Genomic DNA, 5,533 nt, shown 5'->3' with positions numbered 1-5,533 from the left:
TCGCTGGTTACATTTCCTCCCGTTTTCCCTGAAACCTTGAAAGTCGAGTTGTCACCCCACCCCGTTCCATTGGAATTCTCATCGCGCTCACCACTGATTTCCTTGTTACTAAATACTGGCCAGTTCCCTGTCCTCGTCTTGTTCACTCTCTGTGGCTTTGACGCAGCTGAAATAGTCGACGCTTCTGGAAGCAGCTTCTCCACCCGACTCCCAGGCGTCTGCGCTCTCCTGCTCCAGGGCCGCTCGCTCCCTGCCACGCACTCCGCTCCCTCCCCAGCGGTGTCCTGGCTGCTCCCAGGGCGCACCAGGCCCTTTCCAGAACACACCTGCCTGGCTTGCTTCCTCTTACCTCAGGCTTCCGCTCAGATATCACTTTTCTCAATGAGGCTTTCCCCGATCATCCTGTTTAAAATTGCAGTCGCCCCCTCCACGTGCCCATTCCCCGTCTCATTGTCTCCACCCACAGCATTTGCTCTGTGGTTCACCTTTGAATTTCTTTGTTATCTAGAATGTAAGCTCCAGGAGGGCAGACTCTTTCGTCTGCTTTGTTCACTGTTACATTCCCAACACCTAGATCAATGCCTGGCATATTAGAGGCGCTCGGTGTTTTTGTTGAATGAATGAATGAATGAATGAATGAACGAATGAACTCAAAGTGATTGAAAAAGACTTTACACCCTAGTCAGCGCTTTAAAAATGTACTACTAATTACAGGAACGGAAAGGAAATTGGCCATGAGTATTCCTTTTCTGTTCCTGTCAGAACCTCTAATGAGACTGCACGGTTGTGTTATTCCAAAAGCAACAGCTTTCCAGTGTTTACCAATGTGCTAAGTGCTCTTGCTGTTCGTTTTCGTTGCTTTCTCTCCAGTGGGTGAGGGGATTTGCTTGCTGCTTTCTCCACTGTACACACCGACAACAGGCTGGGTTCCCCTTTAGCGTTTGCTTCTCCCGTCTCAGATTCAGCCAGTCACTTGGTCAGGTGACAAAGCTTTTTGAGCACTTACTATGGACTACCTGTACGATTCTCTAGTTCTCTATCTGAATTATGTCCATCGCGCACCACAAAACAAAACAAAACAAAACGAAAACCAAACATCTGTGCCACAATCTTAGTTATTTCCACTCCTAAGAATTTTTGTGCTCAGTGTGTCTAGTGGTAAGGATGTCACCTCTGCCAGGAGGTCTTAATCGAGCACAGGGGTGATGTAGTGCTTCCCAGACTTTTCCGTAGAACTCTGCTTCAGTGTCAAAAAATTCTAGGCCCTCTTTACGTATTAGTGGTTCTATGTCCATTGGTTGACGTACAGATGACACTGTGCATTTAGATTCGTGACCCCTTTACGATAACTGAGACCATCTGGGTCCACAGACTGAAACACTGAGGTCATCGGAAAAAGCATCGTTGTCTGAGGCAAAAGACCAGGCTTCACTTTTGGTTCTGCAGCTACTGGCTGTGCTGTCCTGGGCAAGTTACTCTACCTTTTGGAGTCAACATCCTCAACCTGTGAAGTGGGTGTAGGAAATCTGCCTGGCTACCTGTGCTCAGGTGCAATGAGAATCAACTGATAGACTGTTTACAAAGGGTCTTGTAAATGTACACAGGATGAAGTATTCGTAAATCCATGTGCCTACTCTCCTCTCACCATCCTTCCACGCAGGTGGCTGTCACCTAAGTCCCCCTTGGACCTGTCTCTTTAGGAATACTAGCTGAGGTTATATGGAGCTGTCTTTTTCTGTCTACTCTTTATTTTTCAACTTCATTAAACATATGCTGAGAATAAATTTACTCTTAGGCTGTGAATTTCTTTAGGGCAGTGACAGAGTCTCCACAGTCCTGTGCCTCTGACAGGACCTGCAGTGAGCACTGGTCCCTCAACACACCTGCTGCAAAGGACCCCTGGGGGCCTGGATTGGAAGCCACTCCCCCCCGGCGCCCCGACTGAAGGAAGGTGTCCAGAGGAAGGTCCAAGAGCCAGGCTCCTTCTCTAGTCACAGCCTAAGAGGAATTTTTCCTCTGGCTTCTCCAAGCAGGCTCACTTCCTCGCTGAACATTTTTGCCAGCTGCTTTCAGTCCTAATATTTTGGCAGCCAAGCAGCATGCTGCTCCGTAAAAGAGTTGAGAAACTGTTAATGATCCGATATCAGCAGCCTCTCAGCTCTCTCGGGCTCCTGCTCAGAACCCAAGGCTGACGACGGGACGTGGCATCTCCTTGGCCCTGCCCCGGGCCTCGTGATTTAGAGCCCCACCCCCAAACACGCAGAAACCATACTTCCGGAGGAAAACATGGGTGCCCCTGTCCCTCGGGACCTGCTGCCCTACTCTCTGGCACAGCACGACACATACTTTGAACACCGCCTCTTGAAATGACACCATTTGGGCCCGGGACGGCCCTTCTCCACATGTCTTGTCTCATGTCCTTGAAGCTAAAGGTGACCGCATGCGAATGTCAAGATCTGTGGGTTTTGTTGCTTCTGATGTTGGAGATGGACATTATTTCAGAATGTGTGTTAACTGGGGAAGGCAGGGAATCAATCGGCCGAAGCCGATGAAAGAAAAGACAAATTAATTAAAATGCCAAACTTTCCTCTGACAGCAAGAATGCGATAGATTCTTGCGTAATGCAATCTGTGTCACATGTCCGTTTTCTTCTTTCTCTTCATGTTCCAATTTACAATTCTGGAGTTCCCCATAATTGGTGCAGCATTCAAACCAATTGCACATAGCAGTTAAACTTTCCAGGACGTGGCTCTATAGTGTAGTGGTTAGCACGTCCGCTTTATACACAGAAGGTCCTGGGTTCGTGCCCCAGCGGAGCCACGGTCCATGGTCTACAGCCATGCCACCCTGAACAAGCCTGATGTCTGATCTCCGAAGCTAAGCAGGGTCAGGCGTGGTTAGTACTTGGATGGGAGACCACCTAGGAAGACCCGGTGCTGTAGGCATAAATAACAAAGAAAAAGAAACATTCCGCAATATTAAATAGTTCACATTCCTCTCGTGTGTGTGGATACATGTATCACCAGGGTTTCTCAACGCTGGCCACCTCTAGATACCGGTAGCAAGTTGTACCACCCAAAGATGTCTCCACGCATTCCCAAGTGCTCCCGGGGGAGGGGGGATACAGTCACCCCCGGTTGAGAGCCACTGGTGTAGACATAATATGCATAAAGAGCAATACTATTTTTTCTTACACTGGCAACTAAATGTATATTGTATACTAGAATTGCAGATGTAGTTTTATTTAGCTTGATTTAAATCACTGTCATGAAACACTTTTATATTCATTAATTATACTTTGTATTTTACCCTTAATGTCAATATATTAAAAGAAATATTACTTTTTTGAAAAAATATATGAAAGATATGTTTAAATAGTCTACATTTAGTTTAATCTGTGCTCTACGATGAAAATATGCTGAGATTTTGGGCCCTTAGAATACAATAACATTTTGTTTTTCAAATCCAGATCATTACCATCAATGGAGCACACATGAATATCTCGATTGTATTAACAACATAATTAGTGATTTTGCTAAAACAAAATCATGGAAAATAAAATTAATGGAATAAGTTTGGAATTATTTATTATGTCTCATTTCGTTTTATTGCTCACCCCAATGTCACTGGCCCATCAACCAAGATATGCATAATAACAAGTCAGTCATCTTTGATATTTGGCTAAACTTCGGTCGTATAAAAACTATAGCCTTATATATACTTTTTATTTGTTGTTTTGAAGATATAGTTGTCAAAGTAGGAGGCAAGACTATACTTTTCTGAACAGTTTATCCACCTGGTTTAGAGCTTTAAGCTATTTAAACACCTGGCCCTTGGGCCTCCACTTATCCTCTGGCCTGAGGGTCTGGCACCCAGTAGAAGCGGTCTAATCTCATCTCCCTGACCCAAGGCCTCAGTTCAGAGCTGAAAGGGGACGGTGCAGCTGCCAGAGCCGGGGGTAGAGAGCAGGGCTGGAAGGGGCTGCAGAGAGAAGGGCGGTTCATCAACCGCATGCCTGAGGCACAAATGGGCCCCCAGCAAAACAGGCACAGCCAATTCTTCCCTCCTGGGGGTGTCCCCTCACCCGAGATTCCAGTTCCTCCTGCCCTATCCCGGTGAGTGCTCAGAATCCACCCGGAAACACGGCTGGACCCGTCTTCCATTTACTCATCAACCAGTATTTACAGATCATCTGTATTTCAGGCGCTGGGCCAGTCCAGTAGATATAAAATGGTTCCTGCTCTTATGCCCATCTAGAGAAAGAGAGGGGCCTTATCGATGCCTAGTTTTATCTCTTTCCCCCTTTTCTCATTCCTTCTCCATCTACGAGCCATAATAAAGGAGACGAATAGATATTTAAGAGTCATCGTATTTATTAAGTTCCAGGTTCGCCTTTGGAGAATCTTGCTTTCTGCTGTTCTAAACAAGAATTGATTTAACTTCATTCAATGGGGATTTGTTTATTATTACCTGACAGGCATGGATCTGTCTTCGGAGGACCTAAAGATACAGAAAAAAAACAGGGGTTTGGCTTAACAGCGCACCCACACCAGCAGAAAGAGAGGTAGACAGGTGGGTAATGAACTCCCTTATGCTGGGCCAGGACCGTGCAAAGGGTTTGCACAAACGACGATAACAGAGAAGGGGGAGAGGGACTTTTTAGGATCCATCTTCTCTTGTGCAGGATGTTGATGTGTCTGGATGGAGCCACCCCAGCCCTCTTGCCCACCAGCATGAGGATGAAGCCAGTGCAGAGAGGGCAGAGCAGAGGGAAGCATGACACCCTGCCCGGCAGCCTCCCCACCCCCCTCAGGCTCTCTTACTGTGTGAGGTGATAAACCCTCCTGTTGCTTACACCATCTGGGGGTGGGTTTTCTGCCGCCTGCTGCCGGCAGTCAAGAGTGTCATAGTATTTCTCTATATCTATTTATAATTACCCAGCCCAATAGATATGGGAATGTATTCTTCTAGAAAGAAGAGCCCACTAAGGAAGCATGATATATGCAAGCGACTATGTGTATTTCGGTACAATTAATGCATAAAGTTCAGGATGCCATGTGGCTAGAGATGGAACCAGAGGTGTAGGGCCACCTCTTAGGGACTGTTGTGCAGCCTGCCTCTGAGGAAAGCCTGGCATCGCTCCCAAGTCCTGTGGTGTCCTGTTTCCTTGGAGCCCTCAACTTCAGGAAAGCTTTCCCGTGGAGGGACCCCCACAGCCCTGCTGAGAGCTGCGCCAAGCCCGTGCCTGCTCAGCCTTCATCTGAAACCAACTCTTTCCTGCCTGGGAAAACTCCAAACCATGAGCTCCAAAACCATAACCCTTCATAAAGGATTCTAGAGGCTCCTTTGAATCGTCATTATCCCAGAACTGTGCAGTGACATGGCACCGTTCATCAAGTCTACAAGTCCGTCACACCAGCGGTCATTGAAATTAGCTCATCATTCTGACCCTCCAGCTTCGAACCCACACAAGATCCAGTGACCCTCTTCAGGAATTCCGATAGTCCCCTTGCCCAGCATTCAAAGACATTCC

At 47.0% G+C, this 5,533-nt stretch overlaps 1 pseudogene; it reads left to right on the top strand.

Moving 5' to 3' along the window:
* The first annotated feature begins 2,829 nt into the window (after window positions 1–2,829).
* On the top strand, window positions 2,830–2,945 carry LOC111745557 (annotated as a pseudogene).
* Window positions 2,946–5,533: the final 2,588 nt, after the last annotated feature.

This window comes from Pteropus vampyrus, unplaced genomic scaffold, assembly GCF_000151845.1.
Source record: "Pteropus vampyrus isolate Shadow unplaced genomic scaffold, Pvam_2.0 Scaffold6, whole genome shotgun sequence".
NCBI lineage: Eukaryota > Metazoa > Chordata > Mammalia > Chiroptera > Pteropodidae > Pteropus > Pteropus vampyrus.
The sequence above is the reverse complement of the archived record's forward strand: the minus strand, read 5'-3'. Positions and strand labels throughout refer to the sequence as shown.